This window comes from Lampetra fluviatilis, chromosome 72 (assembly GCF_964198595.1).
Source record: "Lampetra fluviatilis chromosome 72, kcLamFluv1.1, whole genome shotgun sequence".
NCBI lineage: Eukaryota > Metazoa > Chordata > Hyperoartia > Petromyzontiformes > Petromyzontidae > Lampetra > Lampetra fluviatilis.
The window spans coordinates 1,203,860-1,227,372 of NC_136346.1; the positions used below are offsets into that span (position 1 = coordinate 1,203,860).

At 52.9% G+C, this 23,513-nt stretch overlaps 1 protein-coding gene across 2 annotated transcripts in view; it reads left to right on the forward strand.

The window, feature by feature from the left end:
• Window positions 1-21,602: 21,602 nt before the first annotated feature.
• LOC144953119 (uncharacterized) overlaps window positions 21,603-23,513 on the forward strand; it is a 65,811-nt gene continuing 63,900 nt past the window's right edge. The window contains exons 1-2 of one of the 2 annotated variants that reach the window (XR_013640760.1): window positions 21,603-21,657; window positions 21,981-22,790. The gene's annotated coding sequence lies outside the window, so the exon portion shown is untranslated. Of the gene's footprint in view, window positions 21,658-21,980; window positions 22,791-23,513 lie in introns of those variants that run through there. The other variant, XM_078883665.1, reaches the window with a different exon arrangement.

Below are 23,513 nucleotides of genomic sequence, written 5' to 3' on the forward strand. Positions count from 1 at the left end.
CACACTCACCCACTCACCAAGCCACCCACTCAATCTCTAGCCCACACTCACTCACCCAGCCACTGACCTACTACCCATCAAACGTCGCACTCACTCATCCACTCTCCCACTCGGCCACTCATCTGCACACTAAATGAAAATTACGCTTTTTTTATTTTGCCAGGTAAGGCCCTCAGCTATATAGATATTTTTCAGAAACCACCTGACCACAAACAACAGCTCAATTAAGTGGCTTTTCACGTATAAAGTTATAGCAGCCAAATTCTATAATTGCATGTTTTAAAATGTGGAGGGAGAACCCGGAGCACCTGGAGAAAATTCCACGTGACCATGGGGAGAACATGCATATATACAGGTGTCAGGGTCAGGATCGACCTCACGACCTCCTGTAAAAAAGGCGAGGTAGTTAACAGCTCGCCACCACGGCACTCCACCCACTCACCCATTCAAAAACACCCACCAACCCACTCACAAACCACTCACCCTGCCACCCACTCAATCTTTAATCCACTCACTCAACAATTTACTCACCCACTCAACTATTCACACCCCCACTCACACACCCACCCATTCACCCACTCAACCTCTAACCTACCCACCAACGCACTCCACAACCCACCTACCCACTCACCCACCCAATAAACTAAACAATCTTTTTTATTTTACCAGATAAGGCTCAGAACTATATTAATATTTTTCAGAAGTGACCTGGTTACCTGATTATCACGGAGACATTTATTGCAGCCAAATCCTCTAAATGCATGTTGATCTTAAATCTGGAGACAAAACCTGGAGGACCCGGAGAAAAATCCACACGACCACGGGGAGAACATGCCAACTCCAAATATACAGGTGGAAAGGATGGGATCGAATTCACAAACTCCTGTATACTAGGCGAGGTAGTTAACATCTCGCCACCGTGGTGCCTCACTCTTTGACTCACCCACCCACCCAATCATACACTAACTCACCTGCTCAACCTTTGATATTCACTCACCCACCCACTAACCTATTCACTCAACTCCTCACTCACCACTCCCCCACACAATCACGCACTGACCTACCCACTAACTCACTCAGTCACTCCTAATTCACCCACCCACTCAACCATCCACCCACTCATGCTCCCATCCACTCGCTTACTTATCCAGGCACTCACCTACGCACCCATTAAACCACTCACCCACACAATCACCTAGTTACCCACCCACTCAATCTCTAACCCACCAATTTACTCATCCACTCACCAACCCACCTCTCATCCACTACCTCACCCACTCACTCACTTCAAACTATTCACTCACCCACCCACCCACTAATTCACACAATCACCCACCACACACTCAATCTCTAACACACTCATTCACCTACTCCCTCAACCACTGACCGACCCACTCACCAACCGACTCACCCATTGACTCACCCACCAACTCACTCACAGACCCACCCAGCTAATCACCCACTCTATGTGTAGTCCTCACCTCTTCCAGTATTGTGAGATATTCTTCCTCCCAGCGGTATCTTCACGACAACGCCCTGGGGGGTGGGCAAGCCTCTCAACGAGTCGGGCGAGCGGGGCAACAGCCTGGTCATGTTGGGTTCATAGCGCAGTGTGGCACACGCATACACACAAGCAGACCCCACACATATGAACACAATAACAACAGTGGGAGCCACTCACGCGATAGGGATGAGCCGCATGGTCCACTCCAGCTCGATGTACAGCTTGCCCGGATACAATGTTAACTACCTCGTCTGGTATACAGGACGTTGTCCGTTAGATTCCAACCCTGACACCTGTATATTTGGAGTTTGCATGTTTTCTCCGTCGTCAAGTGGATTTTTATTCTGGTCCTCTGGATTTTCCCTATACATTAGAAACAGGCGTTTAGAGTAGTTGGCTGCTATAACTTTCAACATAAGGCACGTTGTTGACCTATCATTTGTGGCCAGGTCACTTCTAAAAAAATAGTTACGTTACTCAGTGAGATGGTTGAGACACAGGTAATGAGCCTGTGTGTAAGGGGTTGAGTGAGTGATTGGTTGAATTAATGATTGAGTGACTAATTGGTTGAGTGAGTGGCTGAGTGAGTGAGTGAGTGAATGGTTGAGTGAGTGGCTGAATGAGTGGTTGATGGAGCGATTAGTTCAGTGAGCGAGCGGGTGGTTGAGTGAGCAAGTGAGTGGTTCAGTGAGTGAGTGGTTGAGTGAATTAGTGAGTGGTTGAATGAGTATTTGAATGAGTGAGTGTTTGAACCAATGAGTGAGTGTTTTAGCGCAGGAGTGTGTGGTTGATTGAGTGGTTGATTTAATGACTGAGTGAGTGATTGATTGAGTGAGTGGTTGAGTGAGTGAATGGTTGAGTGAGCGAGTGGTTGAGTGAGTGAGTAGTTGAGTGAGTGGTTTAAGTTAGTGGTTGAGTAAGTGAGTGGCTGTATGAGTGGCTGAGTGAGTGAGTGAGCGAGTGGATGAGTGAGTGGCTGGCGCGCACCTTGGCTGCGTTGTCCAGAGTGTCCCGCTGGTGCCGCCCCACTGTGTTGCTGCACTCCGCCAGGGTGAGAGCGGCGGTGCCGCGCCCGCAGATGCTCCAGCGACTACGCCATCTTGCCCAGCCCCTCCTGGCGAGCACGCAGCATGCCCTAGAGCTCCCATCACATGGTGCTGGCAATCTGAGACACCCGCCTGTAGCACACACACAGAAGAAGAGATACGGGAATGGATTAGGGCGACCCGGGTGACAAGAAGTTCACTACTTCGCCCGGTATACAGGAGGTTGTAGGTTTAATCCAAACCCTGATGCTTACATATTCAATTCTGCTCGTCCAGGCGGGGAAAATTCAATCACATTTATTCAATGCGACGTTTCTCATGGGATATAATAAGCGACAACATTTGGACCCAAACCGAGAGGATTCTGGGATGTTTGTGGTTTTTTGGCAATAACTCTGGAAGGAAACGTCGCAGACCCATCAAGGTGGGACTCATCCAGCGACATAATGGTTGAGTGACTGGTTGAATGAATTCGTGAATGGTTGAATGAGTGACTGGTTTAGTCAGTTAGTGGTTGAGGGAGTGAGTGGCTGAGTGAGCGAGTGGTTGAGTGATTGAGTTAGAGTGACTGAGCGGCTGAGCGGTTAAGTTAGTGAGTCGTTGAGTGAGTGTGGCTGATTGAGTGAATGGTTGAGTGAGTGAAAGAGTGATGGTTGAGTGGTTGAGTAAGTGATTAAGTGAGCGAGTGGTTGAGTGAGTGGTTGAGTGAGTAAGTAGCTTCATGAGTAAGTAGCTTCGTGAGTGCGCGGCTGAGTGGTTGAGTGTGTGGCTGAGTGAGTGGCTAAATGAGTGAATGGCTGAGTGAAAGGGTGAGTGGCTGAGTGAAGGAGTGAGTGGCTGAGTGAGTGAGAAAGTAATTGGTTGAGTGGTTGAGTAAGTCATTAAGTGAGTGAGTGGTTGAGCTAGTGAGTGGTTAAGTGAATGGTTAAGTGAGTGGTTAAGTGAATGGTTAAGGGAGTCGTTGAGTGAGTGGTTTGGTGAGGGGTTGAGTGAGTGGTCGAGATAGTCGTTGAGCGAGTGGTTGGGCGAGGGGTTGAGTGAAAGGTTGAGTGAGTGAGTATTTGAGTGAGTGCTTGAATGAGTGGTTAAATGAGTCTTTGAGTGAGTGGTTGAGTGAGTGGTTGAGTGAGCGAGTGCTTGAGTGAGCAAGTGAGTGGTTGAGTGAGCAAGCGAGTGGTTGAGTGAGTGAATGGTTGAGTGAGCGAGCGGTTGAATGAGCGAGTGGTTTAGTGAGCGAGTGGTTGAGTGATTGAGTGAATGAGTGGCTGAGTGAGTGAATGGTTGAGTGAGAGGGTGATGGTTGAGTGATTGAGTGAGTGGGTGGTTGAATAATTGGTTGATTGAGTGGTTGAGTTAATAATTGAGTGAGTGAGTGGTTGAGTGAGTGAATATCTGAGTGAGTGAGCGGCTGAGTAGTTGAGTGAGTCGTTGAGTGAGTGTGTGGCTGAGTGAGTTTGTGGCTGAGTGAGTGAATGGCTGAATGAATCACAGCTATGATAAAAATGGACATCAGCATATAAGTGGTCTTGTATTCACTCAGTAAATGAAGTTTAATATAAAATTGTACACTCACAGGATCGATATAAAGATGACATTGCACATCGGAGTAAACTGAGTCGCGGCTATGATGAAATTTTGTATTAGTGTAATAAACGACTGGACCACGATGTCTGGCTCAGTGTCCTTTATTATTCGGTTCGTGCTGTACACCCACACGGCTGTCTTTACTCTGTAGCTTCTCCACGGTGCTGACTCCAATGTCGGCCCGATCCACAACAGCAGCTCCGCTGCTGTTTCTCTCACACAGCCCCCCTTGGCTGTACTCTCTGCTGCTCTTCTCCCTCCGCAGCTCTCACAGCTTCTTGCTCTCTCTCTCTCTCTCCGCAGCTCCTCCTGGCAGCCACACCGCTGCCTCTAACAAGCAGCCCCCTCTCTCTCTCTCTCCGCAGCTCCTCCTGGCAGCCACACCGCTGCCTCTAACACGCAGCCCTCCTGGCTGTCTCCTCCCCAGCTGCACACCACTCCGCAGCTTCCTCTTATCTTCGGGGTTGGCTCCCGATCGCCGTCGGCGCCCCCCCTCTCCACACTTGCCCGCGTGGCCTCACTCTTTTCCGCTCACACCCCGACTACCTTCCCCTTCCGGTTTACCCGCTTAAAGCCCCGAACCTTACCCCCACGTCACATGACTCCACCCCCCGTGACGTCACCTCCGGAAGGTCGCTTACGCCCGCATTACACCACCCTCCCCCGTAGAAAAATCCCAGCCGACCTCGGCTGACCAATAGCAAATCGTAATGCGGCGAACCGAGCTTCCCCCCCTAAAGGACACTAAGCATATAATGTAACAGCAAGAACAACAACAACGCAATCAACATCAACGATCGTACAAAAGCATGCAATAAATACAACTGTAAGAAAAAAATAACAAGACAGCAACAATCAACGAAACGTAAGCGATTTGGAACGTGTGCGGGTCGCCGGCCCGTCCCGGACGGTCGGCGGCCCACTCGCAGAACGGGAACGCGATGAAAGTCGAGGAACGACAGGGGGTAATCCCCCTGTCGCAGCTGGAAGTCCACCGCCGTCCCGTGTCTCTAAAGAGTTAGTCTTGGGCTTGTCCTGTGACCGTGCCCGCAGCTGGGTCGGAAGGGCTGCAGGGCTCGAAGGTCCCGCAGACCTGGCAGGCGTCCTCCGAGCAGGGCCCCTCGTCCCCCGCAATGTCACGGCCGGCCTGTCTGGAACAGGTACGACAGGCGCTCTAGCGAGATCAATGGACGCAGGCAGGGGAGAGTCAGCAGCAACAGACCCCGGCAAGGCAATATTGGGGGATGACGCATCATGTAAGGGAGCAACATATGGTTTCAAGCGCGACGTATGCACAACCCAGCGACGAGACCCAATCTGGACGCGTGCTGTCTGTGGGTTGGGAACCGCAATGAGGCGTACGGGACCATGCCAGGGTTTGTGCAATTTCGGCGAGGTCCCCGGACGTACCTGTGGACAATGAAGCCAGGCTAGGTCCCCAACCTTCCAAGGGCACTCCCCCTCAGACCGTCGCGCATATCGCTCGTTCCGGGCCTGGGCTTTGGCCGTAGCCACGCGGGCATTCTCCCGCGCCTCCGTGACTCGGCGAACCGTGTCCTGGATGTATTCAGGAAGTGGTTTCCGAGGTCCCTTCACCCAAGTTCCCAATTGCACATCCACCGGCGGCACGTTTTCCCGACCATACATAAGGTAAAACGGCGAATATCCTGTAGCCGCATGAGGCGTCATCCTGTACGCCGAAAGCACCCCGGGGATGTGCAGATCCCAATCTGATTGTTGTTCACTCACGGTATGGCAAAGCATGGCAGACAATGTCCTGTTCAGCCGTTCAACCATACCATCCGTCTGCGGATGGTATGGGGATGTCCGTACTTTCTTAGTCCCAAGGCCCGCGCACACTTCCGCCAATAATTTAGAAGAGAAATTCCTGCCCTGGTCCGTGAGGAGTCTCTCAGGCGCCCCCTTATCCATAATATACCCAAACAAAAAGGCGTCGGTAATGGCCGCGGCCGACTGATCGGGCAACGGCCAGGCCATCGGCCAACGGGAGAGGTACTCAACCCCTACCAGCAAATATTTATTACCCCTCGCCGATGGTGGAAAAGGTCCCAATATGTCCAGTGCCACCAATTCATTGACTCGAGACACCTGAATCGACTGGAGAGGCGGCACGTAAGGATGTTTCGGCGGCTTACGTTGTGCACACGCAGGGCACGCGCGCACGTGCCCTACGACATCTGTCGCCATGCCGTGCCAAAAATAATGACGTTGCAACGTCAACAAGGTCTTCTGCACCCCTAAATGTAAGAGAGTGTCACAATGGAGGGTTCTAATCAACTCGAACCGCAAGGACGTTGGTACCACCAGGCGCCAACGTTCCTGGAACCCCTCCCGCCACATAAGCAGACCATCTCGGAGAGCGGTTTGCGGCCCCACAGCCGTACTCGGACTCCCATTGTCCTTAGCAGACCGCTTCCGCAAGGACACCAATGACTCATCCATCATCTGTTCCCGGATCCAGACAGACCGCGGCAGATTCAAAACCCCGTCAGCCGGTCCCGGTTCCATCGGAGTGTCCGACTTCTCGACGGCCAGCGTGAGCGGCTGAGGGGGGTTTGGAATCGGCGAACACCTATGCGTCCCCGACTCACATTTACAAGGGCCGCGCCGCGGTAATCTGGAAAGTGCGTCAGCGTTCGCATGGCGCACACCCTTCCGATGTTGAATTTGGAAGGAAAATTCCTGTAGCGTGTCCAACCAACGTGCCAACTGTCCGGATGGCTGGTCAATTTTAAGGGCATATTGCAAGGCCGCATGATCCGTACGCACAATAAAAGAACGACCGTAGAGGTATGGTCGAAATTGCCGTAGGAAAAAAACAACCGCCAATAGTTCTCTGCGAGTGACACAGTAGCGGGTTTCTGCAGGAGACAAGACTCGGCTACCATACGCCACGACACGCTCTACACCCCCTTTAGACTGTGATAACACCGCCCCAATACCTGTGTCACTCGCGTCCGTATCAAGAATGAATGGGTGATCGAAATCGGGATAATCCAATGTTGGGGCCGTGGCCAATAGATCACGCAGACTCCGAAAGGCCGCCTCCTCCGGCTGTCCCCAAACAAACTTCCGTCCTTTACCCGTAAGGAGATGCAAGGGCCTCGCAATCGTCGCAAAACCCGGCACGAATCTTCGGTAATACGAGGCAAATCCCAAAAACCGCCGAACATCCCCCACGGTGGCCGGAGTCGGCCAATCCCGGACGCACGCCGTCTTTTCCGGATCCGTGGACACTCCCTCAGCGCTCACAATGTGCCCCAAATAGCGGACGGACCGTTGCAGTAGGTGACATTTCTTTGGTTTGAATTTCAATTTGGCAGAACGCATCCTCGTAAACACTGTCTCCAGCCGCGTCAAATGTTCATCGAATGTGCGGCTGAAGACAATGATATCGTCCAAATATATAAGACACGTCTCCCACTGCAACCCCGTCAAAACGAGCTCCATCAATCTTTGAAATGTAGCAGGGGCCGCATTCAATCCCATCGGGAGACAGTTGAATTGAAATAACCCCTGAGGCGTACGGAATGCGGTTTTCTCCCGTGAGGACTCGTCAAGGGGAAGCTGCCAAAATCCCGAAGAGAGGTCCAGTGTGGAAAAGAACTTAGCCCCCGACAATGCGTCGAGGGAGTCATCCATACGCGGCAGAGGGTACGCATCTGCCACCGATATCTTATTCAATTTGCGGAAATCAACACAAAATCGCAATTTGCCATCCTTCTTCTTAACCAAGACGACTGGAGCGCCCCATGGGCTGTTAGATGGCGATATAATGTCCGCAGCCAACATGTCTTCCACTGCCCCTCGTACGTGTTCTCGCTCCGCAGGACTCATCCGATGCGAATTTAATCGAATAGGGGCAGCATCGCCCGTCTCAATGTGATGGTAAAGCAAGGAAGTGCGGCCCAAATCCAAATCATCGGAGCTGAACACATCGGAATATGTCAACAACAATTTACGCAGCGCACCACGTTGCTCCATGGACAGGGAAGAATTTTCGTCACATAATTGAGCAACCCAACGATCATCCGAACTCCTTGGCTCGGAAACCCCAGCAACAACTCCCCGGCTATGTGGACAATCATGGGTCGCAAACGCCGTAGTGGCATGTGCCACAACCGTACCGGCCGGGACACGGACGTTTTCTCCCCCCGCATTAAGCACCTGTAAAAACGGTAATTGATCCGGCCGGACGATGGTCTGTGCCCCCACTAACGCCAACCCGGTTGTTATCGTGGCGGACGGTGACAACAAGACCCCTACTGCTCCTAGCCGATCAGGCAGGGGCTTCCGATACCGCAAGGGTATAAGCATCTGTGTACCAGGTGGGATGTCCACAGATGCGACGGACAGCGCCTGCACTTGTACGGCCGAAGCAGGTCGCCCCCAGGGCGACGGCAGAAACGAGATTTGACGGCCCCCCGGCAGTTCAATACAATTCTCATTGATTTTGATCAAAATGGGCATCTTAGCCAAAAAATCGGTGCCTAACAAACAAGGAACCGCCAAAGATCCCGATATCAACACAACACCCGAGGCCGACACATCCCCAATAGATATCTTAGCATCCACCTGACCCACGATGCCCATGCTACCCCCGTTCGCAGCGACGCACGACCCATAAACCGGACGCACAGCCCCCGACGGAATGCCCAACAGATGGAAAATGACATCCGATATAATAGTCGCAGACGCCCCCGAGTCGACCAAAATGCGCACGTCCACACCTTGTATGGACCCCGGTACAGTGGACGAACCCGTAGCGGCCGCGACAACTCTCCGTGCCAATTTGCGCCACTGCGTAACTGAATGACAAGGCCCCGTCGATGGCCTTTCTTTAACAACAACAATAGGATCGCGCAACACAGGTGGTGGGTGAGGTGGAAAGCCTTGCCGAGTGTCTGGTGCGTGCCGACATGCCTGTTTCGGAGGATCTTTAGCCGACTTGACCGGTGCCGAGGCCTCCTGCTGCGGCGGAGCCGGGAAGCGGGCCCAGCAGTCTCTGGCGTAGTGGCCCCTACGCCCGCAGCGGAAACATTCGGCCTCGTTGCGCCGAAGCGCAGGCCTCGCCTCCTGACGGCCCCGTTCTGGTAGCACCGCGCGCGGTCTCGGCCCGCCGCGTCCCGTCCATGGAGCGGAGGCGGCCGTCAGTTGTTGAGGGCCCCGGTCATCCGGAACATAGACGGCCTGCGCAGGGTTCCACCCCAGCGCATCCCCTTCTTTGACGGGCCCCCCCGTCCACGCCGTCACTTGTTTCCAGCGACGGAGGTTGAATTGCGCATCGAGACACTTAGCAGCCATCCGGGAAGTTAGCTTCTCATGCCCACACACAGGCATGGGGATCCCTAGATCCCGAGACAGCTCCAACATCTTCCCTAATATGAGAGGCTCAAGCAGGTCCTGTGGCGTCTCAGGATAAGCTGCCATGGCCAGCTCCAGCACCGCACCCCTGAACGCCACGGGCGACTCCTCTGGTGCTCGTTGTCGTTGAGCGAATCGCCGATGCGCATCATCTGGTGGCTCATAAGCATCGGCCATTTCTTGAAAAACACCACATAAAGTTGCCTTCTTATCGGTCGCTATGGAACGGAAGAATCGGACAGATTCGTCGTCCAGGAGAGTCGGCAACACCTCCAAAGCCTCCGCATCGGTCCATCTTGCTGTGCGTACCGCCGCCAAGAAGCGGCAGGCGAACGCGCTCCAGTCCCCACCGACGGAAAATTCTTTAACTGTTGTAAGGTGGCGACTCCGACTCCTCTTCCCGCCGTCTTCCAATGGTGGTGGTTGTGATGGCAAATTCAAAATGGCGTCGGCCCGCGGCGTGGCCAAGATGGCGGTTTGGCGCCACGGAGCGCGCAAAATGGCGGCCTCTTGCCGCGTGGGCAATGGCGGCGGCAGGACAGGCAACGTGGCGGCCCGCGGAGCACCACTTGCATCATCCATCGTCCCTGGCGCGACGAGATGGCATAGATGCGCCAGGACGTCCTGAAGTGCCTCCAGTTGTACCGCCATCGCTTGCCATCGTTGATCCGCGTCTGATGATGTCGACGGACCCGCCACCGCGCCAACATCCTCCACACCCGTTCCCGTGGTCGCCTCAGCCTGGCTCTCCTCCACCACCCCAACAGGATCCGTGGTTGGAGGGAGTTTGTCGTCGTCGGACGAAGAAGCCGATGCAGGCGCCGGATTAACTTTCTTCCTCACTTGTTTCGACATGCCGTTGCACTTCCGACACCAGTGTAATAAACGACTGGACCACGATGTCTGGCTCAGTGTCCTTTATTATTCGGTTCGTGCTGTACACCCACACGGCTGTCTTTACTCTGTAGCTTCTCCACGGTGCTGACTCCAATGTCGGCCCGATCCACAACAGCAGCTCCGCTGCTGTTTCTCTCACACAGCCCCCCTTGGCTGTACTCTCTGCTGCTCTTCTCCCTCCGCAGCTCTCACAGCTTCTTGCTCTCTCTCTCTCTCTCCGCAGCTCCTCCTGGCAGCCACACCGCTGCCTCTAACAAGCAGCCCCCTCTCTCTCTCTCTCCGCAGCTCCTCCTGGCAGCCACACCGCTGCCTCTAACACGCAGCCCTCCTGGCTGTCTCCTCCCCAGCTGCACACCACTCCGCAGCTTCCTCTTATCTTCGGGGTTGGCTCCCGATCGCCGTCGGCGCCCCCCCTCTCCACACTTGCCCGCGTGGCCTCACTCTTTTCCGCTCACACCCCGACTACCTTCCCCTTCCGGTTTACCCGCTTAAAGCCCCGAACCTTACCCCCACGTCACATGACTCCACCCCCCGTGACGTCACCTCCGGAAGGTCGCTTACGCCCGCATTACATTAGCATAACATTGATTTATTAGCATACAAAATGACTTTTTGCAGAGCGATTTAATACAAAAGTCTGATAGACTACATGAATTTTTTTTGATAAAAAGTACATACAAACCAGGCATCAATACCGTTGCTTTGTATGATCTGTGAAACGCAGAAATTTTCAGATAAAATCAGACATTTTGAGCTTGCTGCTGTATCGACAAAGACCATATATGGGAAAATCTCTGATCGGTGATTGTGATTGCATCGTATTGCAGCGCCCCTTTGATGATGTTATAAAGCACTTGCCCCAACAGTCTGTTAAAGGCTACACGTGGATCTTTGTGTGCGAGTAGCTCACAGATCCTTGAGAGATCTGAACACTGTCCGATCATCAGCAAGCTCCTCCGGCAGACGAGGCTGCGTTGGCGGTTGTCTGTGCATTAAGAGGTGTTAACTATCCCACACAGAGAAGTCTGCTTACAGGACATAAGAGGTTCTTCACGTTCCGTGCCCCGTGTCACCTGAATGTTAAATGGGGCTCCGGCAATTCAGTGTCCACCACCGAATCATCTTTCACCATCACCACGCGTCCATTAAGGCCAATGTGACGAGGCCATAGATAGACAACGCGTTATAACGGGGTGGGGAGGCGGGGAGCAAGAAAAACGTCGTACTACGTGACATCACAACACCCTGCACACAGCCATAATGGCTGATTAGGGTGCGCATCATTTACGAATATGTGGTTTAAGTGGTTGAGAGTAGATTTTGGTGTAAATTGATCACGATGCTTTGCGTAGCCTGCATTTACAATTTCATGCGTGGGTGCGTGAGCAGATATGAGTGGGTGAGTGCGTGAGTAAGCCGGTAAGTGAGTATGTGGGTGGATGGAGGGAGCTGGGCGGGCACGGCATGGGCTGGAGTGGAGGTACGGGAGGATGTGGAGCTGAGTGGGCTTTGCCGACGACTGGTACCAGTGATGTCGAGATCGGCCTCTGCAGGGAGGCTCGTGAAGGATGCTTCTACTTGGCAGTTGGAGACACTCGCCCTCCAACAACAACGGAGTGACGCTCACAACAACGAGCGGAACACTGGATGATAAATATACAGCAATTTGGCACAGTACGGGGTACAGGTGGTGCTGCCAGTCATCTCAGTCAGCCAACCCATGGCACCTGGGTCTGTTCCAGGACCTCCGGTCAGCGAGCCTTCGACACTTCACGTGGCTTCAAAGTGCACCTGGCCTGGCACAGTCGCTGTGGTGACGTCACTGTCACTTATTGGCGAATGGTGACGGTTGATAATGCAGCGGTGGTTGTGAGAGATGCCATTTTGGGGGGGGGGGGGCGCCAACCCTGACCAGCTGTGAACCACCTCACGTCGCCCGCAGCCACCAGTGGCCACAGGGTCTCTCTGTGAGTCGATGAATCTCTGTGTGGTGAGTCTATGGGTCTCTGTGATAGTCCATGGGTCTCTGTGAGGTGAGTCTATGTGTCTCTGTTTTGTGAGTCTATAGGGCTCTGTGCGAGTCTGTTTTAGTCGGTGGTTCTCTGTGTGATGAGTATATGCGTTTTTGTATAACTCTATGGTCTCTGTGGGGTGAGTCTATGGGTCTCTGTGGGGCGAGTCTATGGGTCTCTGTGGTGAGTCTATGGGGCTCTGTGGTGAGTCCATGCGTTTGTGTGGTGAGTCTATAGACCTCTGTGCGAGTCTGTGGGTGTGTTTGAGTCTGTGGTTCTGTGTGATGAGTCTATGCGCTTTTGTGTTGGTCTATGGGTCTCTGTGTGGTAATTATATGGGTATGTTTGGCGAGTCTGTGGATCTCTGTGCGAGTATGGGTACGATTGAGTCTATGGGTATCTGTCTGGTGAGTCTATGTGTCTCTCTGTGGTGAGTCTATGTCTCTGTTTGGTGAGTTTATAGGGCTCTGTGCGAGTCTGTGGATCTGTTTGAGTATGTGGTTCTCTGTCTGATGAGTATATGGATTTTTATGGTGAGTCTATGGTTCTCTGTGCAAGTCTGAGGGTCTGTGCGTAGTGAGTGTATAGGTCTATGTGTGATGACTCTATGGGTCTCTATGTGATGGATATCTGTGGTGTACATATCCTGGCACAAGCGCCGTGGTGTCGTCACCACCACTTCGTGGAAAAAGCTCCTCCCACTACTCCTGCTTGTTGTTGTGCTCGGGAAGGAGATAAAACTAGACTAAAATCTCAACGATTTTCATTTCACCAAGTAAGGTCCACTGAGATAAACATCTATTTTATTACGCACTTTTATTTAACTCACTCTCTCTGTTGTTGTTGTTGTCGTATCCTCAAATCTTGCAACTCAATTTAAACCCACTTCCCAATGTGGTATCGACTGCAAACTTGGTATAGTTATGTCATACTGATGACAAAACTACATTCTATAAAAAAGTATTTTTAAACATTCATTTTTATATGTTATGTTTCGGCTTGGGTCTAATTGTCCACGCTCAACTGACGTTGGCTGTAAATCACCACGGTCCCTTACGTTATGGCAAGCATCGGGGCCACGTCCTGGAGTCGTGGTACATTTCATTTAATTAAAGCGTGTTTTAAAAAAAAGTTATTTTAAATATTACTTATTCAGAAGCGACTTGGCACCAATGATAGCTCAACTTAGTGGCTCATCATCACGTGTAATTTATAGCAGCCAAACAATTTCGATTTAAAGCTTCGTGACAGCAGGGATTCATCTTCTTGGTTCTTCCGGTAAAGTCACATAGAATGGAAATAATAAAATAATAAAAATAAAACATAATAAAATAATTTTCACGACGTTTCGGCAACAACGCAAGCAGCCGTCCTCAGGTGAAAACCAGGTCTGTCGAGGCGACAGCGTCTGAATGAAACAGCACCACGCTCGGAGCATATATTTAAGCTAGGTTGGAAGGGGGGGAAAGGGCGCCTTGACAAAAGAATTTGCATATCAAGAGGAATTTAGCATATTTAATGGGAAATGCAGGTATGTGATTAGTACTACGTATGCCCGTGCATTATGCAGGATTAGCAGCATCAAAGAACCAAGAAGAAGAAGAAGCAGCCAAAGACTTTAAACGAATATTCATATTCTTGGTTCTTTCGGTAAAGTCACGTGAATAGAAAACCAAAAAATAAAAAAATAGTAATGAAAATAAAAGAAATAAGAAATTGCTTTTATCATTTTAAATTTATCTTATTTTGTATATTTTTTTAATAAAAAAAAATAGATGTTTTTTTCTATTTACGTAACTTTACCAAAAGAACCAAGAATATGAATTCCTGCAGTCACGAAAGTTTAAAGTCAAAACTTTAAACGAATGTTTCTTAATGTGGAGAGAAAAACCGGAGGACCCGGAGAAAAATCCACGCGACCACGGGGAGAGACAAGAGACACGCAAACTCCAAATATACAGCAGGCATCAAGGTCGGGATCGAACCTGTATACCAGGCGAGGTAGTTAGGGGGGAAAGCAGAGACAGCGAGAGGGAAGATAATTAGTCAAACTCACACTCAGTATTACTCACCAACCATGATACACTCACCATCACACTCACCATCATACTCACGCATTCACCATCATACTCACACACAAGACCACACACATCAACAGTCGAAATTCACCACTACGTGGCGGTGACGTCATCACAATAACCCAGGTGCCATGGATTGACGGCTGTGCCAGGCTAAGTGCAGGAGGTCACGGGCCAGACTCAGGTGCCATGGGCCGACTGCTCTGCCTGGCTCGGTACAAGAGGAGGGCTAGACCCTTGTGCTATGGGTGAACTCGTGTGCCACCACCTGCACAACCACCACAGTTACAACCACACAATTATAATCACGACAATAACCACGACCAACAACTGTAACCACAACTATAATGCAACCACGACTATAATGTAACCACAACTATAATGTAACCACAACTATAATTCCCATCAGCCACGCGGCCGTCTGGGAGTGCCTCTCAGCAGCAGCAGGGCCGAGCTCTGCTTGAAGCTGCGCCGTGAACTCCGCAGAACGTGACGGCTGTGGGCCAGGCGCCTCCTCTGTCTCCTCCCACCGCCGCCGCCGCCACTGCTGATGTGGACACACCGCGCGAGGTTCTCACCTTCAGGCTGAGTCGACGTAGAGGAGGCCCAGCGAGCCGCCGCTTCAGAAGCTTTCGCGAGCCACTGACGGTGGCCGTGAGCGGGAATCCAAATCAGCCGCTCGCCACCCACAATCCACAGCGCGCACCGCCTCCACTCGCCCCCAGCGGAAGTAGCAGCGGGGGGAGGGGGGTGGGGCATGGGGGGTGAGGGGGAGGGGTATTGGGTGTGAGGGGGAGGGGCATGTGGGGAGGGGGGTGGGGTATGGGGGGTGAGGGGGAGTGTCGCGAGGGGGAGGGTCGCGAGGGGGAGGGTCGCGAGGGGGAGAGTCGTGAGGGGGAGGGTCGCGAGGGGGAGGGGCATGGGGGGTGAGGGGGAGGGTCGTGAGGGGGAGGGTCGCGAGGGGGAGGGTCGCGAGGGGGTGGGTCGCAAGGGGGAGGGTCGCGAGGGGGAGGGGCATGGGGGGTGAGGGGGAGGGTCGCGAGGGGGGAGGGTCGCGAAGGGGAGGGGCATGGGGGGTGAGGGGAAGGGTCGCGAGGGGGGAGGGTCGCGAGGGGGAGGGTCGCGAGGGGGAGGGGCATGGGGGGTGAGGGGGAGGGTCGCGAGGGGGAGGGTCGCGAGGGGGTGGGTCGCAAGGGGGAGGGTCGCGAGGGGGAGGGGCATGGGGGGTGAGGGGGAGGGTCGCGAGGGGGGAGGGTCGCGAGGGGGGAGGGTCGCGAGGGGGGAGGGTCGCGAGGGGGGAGGGTCGCGAGGGGGGAGGGTCGCGAGGGGGAGGGTCGGGAGGGGGAGGGGTTGCCAGGAAGGGGGGGAAAGGGGGGGGGTCGCGATGGCGGGTCAGGGGGGGCCAAAGGGGGGTTCACGATGGTGGGGAGGGCGGGGGAGGCATGGGGGGGTCACGAGGGAGGTCAGGGGGGTTGCAAGACGGGGGGTCGCGAGGGATTAGCGAGGGGGGGGAGGGGACATGGAAGGTAGTCGCAAGGGGAGGCGGGGGGGGCAATGGGGGGAGGAGCTCATGGCTGTAAAATCACGACAAAAAATTGTAATCTATTACTTACTGTTAGTAGCTCAGCTTATTGGAGAGTATATTTAGTATACTGATGATACTATGTAATTTATATTTTAGTTGTTTACGTGGTTGTTTAGTTACTGCAGCTACATACTATTAACATTCCTTCTCTTTATTAATACTACCCCTATCCCCTCCCTTTGATGCTGCTAATCCTGCATAATGCACAGGCATAATATGACTTTAAACCCTCCGCCCACCTCCTACGCATTTCACAAGTAGTCCTAATCACATACCTGCATTTTCCATAAATATGCTAAGTTCCTCTTGATATGCAAATTATTTTGTCAAGGCGCCCTTCCCCCCTTCCAACCCAGCTTAAATATACGCTCCAAGCGTGGTGGTGTTTCATTCAGACGCTGTCTCCCCGACAGACCTGGTCTTCACCTGAGGACGGCTGCTTGCGTTGTGGCCGAAACGTCGTGAGAATTATTTAATAATGTTTTATTTTATTATTTTATTATTTCCCTTCTACGTGACTTTACCGAAATAACCAAGAAGATGAATCCCTGCAGTCACGAAAGCTTTAAATCGAAGTCCATATATAGTAGGAGGGAACTTAATGGTAGAGCAGGTTGGCAGCAAATGGGTCACTTGGACAGGGCCTGTTGTTGGGCATTTCCTTTGGTGACGTAGATGCGTTGACCATTTTGGAGGTGAAGTGCCAAATGATGGGGAAGTCAAAAATTCAGCAAATGGCCTCATTGTTGCTGATGTATGTTACTTGGAAAAAAAGGTTTTGGGTCATGCATACTTTGCCCGTCTGTTTTGTAAGGCAAAGACAGCCATTTACACCATTGGAACCTCATTTGCCAGTAAAAAATATGATAATTGTTTTTTACCCTTTTATCTGGCAACAAAACTGACACCTTTTTTACAAGGAGTCATGTTTGAATAGACCACAATACCTGCAGTCATAATGCAAACAAAAAACATAACTCTGATAATGTATGCACTGTCCTTAAAGTTGATTGGTCCACACCCGAGACAGCTTTCCTTAGAGCCTAGTGTCACATGGTGTTGGACCACATGACGCCAAAAGGCGCACCAACACCATGTGAGACTAGGCTCTAAGGAAAGCTGCCTCGGGTGTGGACCAATCAACTTTAAGGACAGTGCATACATTATCAGAGTTATGTTTTTTGTTTGCATTATGACTGCAGGTATTGTGGTCTATGCAAATGTAGTGTAGTAACTCGGCGGGAGACGACTTCACGGGTAGCACACTCTTTATTTTACCAAACTCGTTCACAGGTGACTAACACCCACTTAGTATCTCGGGTGACAAACACCCACTTAGCTACCCTGGCGACTAACGCCCACTGAGCTACTCGGGTGACCAACACCCACTTAGCTACCCTGGCGACTAACGCCCACTGAGCTACTCGGGTGACCAACACCCACTTAGCTACTCGGCGACTAACGCCCACTGAGCTACTCGGGTGACCAACACCCACTTAGCTACTCGGCGACTAACGCCCACTGAGCTACTCGGGTGACCAACACCCACTTAGCTACTCGGCGACTAACGCCCACTGAGCTACTCTGGACACTCCCTGCCCGGGGTGTCCGTCTTGACTGTGGGTCCCCAGCCCGACCCACGTGGGCGTCGGACCCCGGGTCCCACAGTCTCGCCTCCGAGCCACACAGGGCCCCGGTCCCTACAAGGACGGCGGGACTAGGGGTCTCGGGGCACTAGGTCTTCAACTCCGTCTTCTGGTCTTCAACTGGGTAACTCTGCCCCGAGTGCTCTCGCGCGTCCCCCTTTATACCCCACCTGCGGACGTCGCTGCGAGCACCCATCCTATTCGACCAATCACTGGGCGCTGGCTACGATCCTGTTTTCCCACATCTCAGCGTGCCTCACCACCCACGCCGCGCCGCCCCGTCATCTGTCACTCCCGGCGCGCGCGTCCACACCACGCCCACAACGCGTGCCCAACCCCGCACCCCGCGCCGCCCCGTGATCCATCACTGTCACAGTCGGCGCACGTCAACACCACCACTACATCACCCCCTACCACATAGCTCGCAGCCGACCCGGCTGCTATAAAAATATACAAACCCCCCTGTGTGCCCCGTAACACAACACAACAACAAGAACAACAACTAACGTAACAACACAACACAACGCGAACACTACCATCCGCAACCATCAACCAATGCCACCGCGACAACAGAACAATATATACAATCCGGCGAGTGACAATAGCAATGTGTATGCAGAAAGAAAAATAAATGGAAATTTTTTTTTTCTCTCGACTCGTGCAGCGTCCCATTCTTTCCGAGCGTCCCTACAACGGGACATTACCCCGGCAGAGGGGAACACCGGGCGAGCTCGGTGTCGAAAAAAAAATGTCTTCATGAAAATTGTTGTGCCCTAGCCCGAGTCCGCCTTGCCGGTCCGTCGTACGGCACCAGACGCGGTTGAACGTCCGGTGGTGCCGGCAGTTCAGGAAGACATTGGCCAGGCATCGAGGACCCGTGCGTGCCGCGGGGTTCAGGTTCCCGACGGTCAGCAGCCGTCAAGCCCGAGGCACCTGGGGGTGGGTCAGGTGGAGACACGTGAGGATCAGCCTGCGACACCTCCCTCCCCAAGTCGACGGTCACATCACACGCCCGGTCGTTACGGCACAGAACGGGGTCACACGGTGCCGCATAGGGCTTCAGTCGGGAGGGGTGCACGTACCAACGGCGTTTTTCCCATTTAATCTGTATACTCTGGGGTCGTGCAACCCGCACAATTTCCACCGGTCCCCTCCAAGGTCTCAACAATTTGGGGGACGTAGCCAACGGTGCATGTGGACAATGCAGCCAGGCCTTATCGCCTGGTTTCCAATCATGCGTATGCACCCTCCGCCCATGCAATCTCTCGTTCGCGATTTGCCGAGACCGCGAATTCAACCTCGCCGCCTCCCGCGCTTCAGTCAATTTGGCCATATTAAATTTGATGTGGTCTGCCAATTTTGATTTTGCACGTGGCTGGGAAATCCCCAGTTGGACGTCCATGGCCGGATCGGCCTCCCGCCCATACATAAGAAAAAATGGGGAGAACCCCGTCGCCGCATGAGGGGCCATTCGATAGGCCGCGAGTACCCCCGGCACCTGTAAGTCCCAATCAACCTGATCGTCGCAGACCTGTTGGCACAACATAGACGTAATCGTCCTGTTCAGACGCTCAACCATCCCGTCAGTCTGCGGGTGGTAGGGGGAAGTACGCACTTTCTTTGTACCCAACAGGTCGCACACCTCGCGCAACAAAACGCTCGAAAAATTATTTCCTTGATCCGTCAGCAAGCGTTCGGGGGCGCCCTTGTCCAAAACATAACCCTGGACGAAGGCGTCCGCCACCGCTGCAGCCGACTGGTTGGCGAGTGGCCATGCCATGGGCCATCGGGTGAAGTATTCTACGCCAACCAGCAGGAACCTATTTCCCCTCGGTGTAGCAGGAAAGGGCCCCAAGATGTCCAACGCAACCAATTCGTTTGTGCGCGAAACTTGAATGGATTGCAGCGGTGGATTAGCTGCCAATGGTGGCGGTTTTCTTTTGGCGCACCCTACGCATCCCTTAAGAATGTTCGCCACGTCGTTACCCATCCCCGGCCAATAATAGTCTCGCTGGATTAGGGCGAGCGTTTTGTGAAAACCCAGATGCATGAGCCGTTCATGAGCTGCCAGAACGACCCTACCCCGCATAGCAACAGGCACAACGAGCACGTGACGCCGGGACATGTTGTCCCACTTCATCAAAAGGCCCTGTCTGCACACCCAGGAACCGACCCGCGCATCCCCTACCTCGGGAGCGCCAACTTTTCGACGTAGCGTAAGTAGGGAGCTGTCGGACATTTGGAGACGGCCCCACTCAATGAGGGGCAACGACAACAGCGAATCCCTCCCCGTGGGGGCGTCGACTCCCGGGGTGTCAGTGGCGGCGAGCGCAACTCCCGGGGTGTCGGCGACCGGGGGTTTGCACCGCGCCGATCCCAACAAACATGTGCAGTCCGTGCACGGTGGCAACCGCGACAAGGCGTCCGCATTTGAGTGTCGCAATCCCTTGCGGTAAATCGTCGTGAATTGGTAGTCCTGAAGGACCTCTAACCATCGGGGAATGCACTTTTTGTTTAAAAATACAGCTGTAAAAATTCGTTCAATTTTAGCCAAAAACGGCAGAAGTTAGTATGCCGATTTTCAGTTTGGGACGTGAATATTTCATCATGAAATGTTCCACTTATAATCTAATACTTAGCATACTAAGGCTAAATACAATGGAGCAATGGATTTCTGTCGACAAATAAAGCTGTGCATGTTTGGCCAATTTTGGGTGATTTCCTTTTTTACTTAACTTTCATGGTGAAATTTACCACTTTTTTACGTAATGTATCGGATACTAAGGCTAAGCACACCCGAGGATTGCACTTTTGTTAAAAAATGAAGGTGTAAAAACTTGGCCATTATTGGCCAAAAACGGCCTAAGTTAGTATGCTGATATTCTATATTGGGACGTGAACATTTCATCATAAAATGTTCCACTTTTAATCTAATACATGGCATACTAAGGGTAAATACAATAGAGGAATTAACTTTCGTCCAAAAATAAAGCTGTGAAAGTTGGGCTTATTTGGCCTAAAATCGGCACAGTATGCCGATTAACTTTTTCATATTCGAAAATTTCATGCATGAAATTCCCCACTTTTTAACGTAATATATAGGCTACTCAGGCTAAACACAACCAAGGAATGCACTTTTTGTTGAAAAATAAAGCTAAAAAAATTTGATCAATTTTGCCAAAAAACGACATAGGTTTTATGGACGTGAAAATGTCATCGTGAAATGTCGCCAGCGGGTGTGTTGGAGAGCCAAGCCACAACATCTACAAAGTGCTGCTCACAGCGAGTAGCAGCACCGATGGAGGTCGTCACGGCACACGAGGGGGTGGGTGGCCAGCAACACGCCCGGTCGCCTTTGTCTCCCCAGTGCTAGCGATGTTGACACACCGCACCGGGTTCTCGTTTGAGGCTGAGTCGACTTAGGGGAGGCTCAGGACCGGCTCAGAAAGTCGTCACTGGCGGTGTTGGCCACGAGCGGGAATGGAACTCGGCTTGTCGGTGCGGAGCGCAGCGCTCACCACGACACTGCCGCTCCCCTTTTGTCAACAAACTTGAACTCCGACCCCGCTCTCTGACGTCACCGCTTAGCGTGACCTCATTGGCGTCAAACGCCAGGGCAAGGTGTTCCTCGCTATTGACGTCATGTCACTCACCCTGACCACCGCGCTCTTGAGCATGACGTCACCTCCGCTCGGCCGCTGCCGATATCTGTCCCAGTGCCAATCCTTATTTGGGAAAAAGCCACGCCCGGTAACTGGCGGTTCATTAACATAATTAGTGAAAGCCGTTGCGAGTTTCAAGCCGCTCATTGGGGGAGGGTAGTGTCATCGTACCCCGCAAGTGACGTCATGTCACCTGCTGCCGCGTGACGTCGCAAGGGACCAGGAAGTTACCGCTCCGCCCGTGCACTGAAATCCGAGGTGAGAAATTCTCATCGCGGTTGTGGTGGTTGTTGTTGTGGTGGTGGTTGTTGTGTACCGAGGTAGAGCCTCGCTCTCTCTCTCGTAGGGATGTCAATTGAGTAGCAGCGAGCATGGAAGCGATGTCCACGTTGGAATTTTACAACGCGGGGCCTTGCCTCCTGCCCTCGCCTGATCGCGTTTGCTTCAATTCTCTCTTTTAAGCTTAATTTGTCTTCACCCGGCTCGCCACTTTGTAACTTTGTTTTACTTTTAATATTCTCAGTTTTTTTTTTTATACCAGGCCACGCCCGATTGAGCTGCTGTACCGCTCTTGTTTCCAGAAGCGACCTGCCCACAACAACAACAAGGTGGTGATGCTTGTCAACAGCGTGGCGGTGTTCACTCTGGACGCGTGGATGTGTTCACTCTGGACGCGTGGCGGCGTTCACTCTGGACGCGTGGCGGCGTTCACTCTGCATGTAGAGTGGGGACAACTGGGGGTTTCGGAGGGAAATCCACGCAACCACGGGGAGAGAGAGAGACACGCAGCCTCGGCGATGTTGATTGATCCTCAATGAATTACTTGGTGGAGTGAGGAAGCATTTGTAATGTAGTAACTCGGCGGGAGACGACTTCACGGGTAACACACTCTTTATTTTATCAAACTCGTTCACAGGTGACTAACACCTACTTTGTATCTCGGGTGACAAACACCCACTTAGTATCTCGGGTGACAAACACCCACTTAGTATCTCGGGTGACAAACACCCACTTAGCTACTTGGCGACTAACGCCCACTGAGCTACTCGGATGACCAACATCCACTTTGTATTTCGGGTGACAACCACCCACTTAGCTACTCGGCGACTAACGCCACTGAGCTACTCGGATGACCAACATCCACTTAGCTACTCGGCGACTAACGCCACTGAGCTACTCGGGACACTCCCTGCCCGGGGTATCCGTCTCGACTGTGGGTCCCCAGCCCGACCCACGGGGGCGTCGGACCCCGGGTCCCACAGCCTCGCCTCCGAGCCACACAGGGCCCCGGTCCCCACAAGGACGGCGGGACTAGGGGTCTCGGGGCACTAGGTCTTCAGCTCCGTCTTCGGGTCTTCAACTGGGTAACTCTCCCCGAGTGCTCTCGCGCGTCCCCCTTTATACCCCACCTGCGGACGTCGCTGCGAGCACCCACTTATTCGACCAATCGCCGGGCGCTGGCTACGATCCTCTTTTCCCACATCTCATCGTGCCTCACCACCCACGCCGCGCCGCCCCGTCATCTGTCACTCCCGGCGCGCGCGTCCACACCACGCCCACAACGCGTGCCCAACCCCGCACCCCGCGCCGCCCCGTGATCCATCACTGTCACAGTCGGCGCACGTCAATACCACCACTACATCACCCCCTACCACATAGCTCGCAGCCGACCCGGCTGCTATAAAAATATACAAACCGCCCTGTGTGCCCCGTAACACAACACAACAACAAGAACAACAACTAACTTAACAACACAACACGACGCGAACACTACCATCCGCAACCCTCAACCAATGCCACCGCGACAACAGAACAATATATACAAACCGGCGAGTGACAATAGCAATGTATATGCAAAAAGGAAAATAAATGGGAAAATTTTTTTTTTTCTTTCGACTCGTGCAGTGTCCCCTTCTTCTTCCGAGCGTCCCTACAACGGGACAGTACCCCGGCAGAGGGGAACACCGGGCGAGCTCGGTGTAGAGAAAAAACGTCTTCATGAAAATTGTTGAGACCTAGCCCGAGTCCGCCTTGCCGGTCCGTCGTACGGCACCAGACGCGGTTGAACGTCCGGTGGTGCCGGCGGTTCAGGAAGACATCGGCCAGGCAACGAG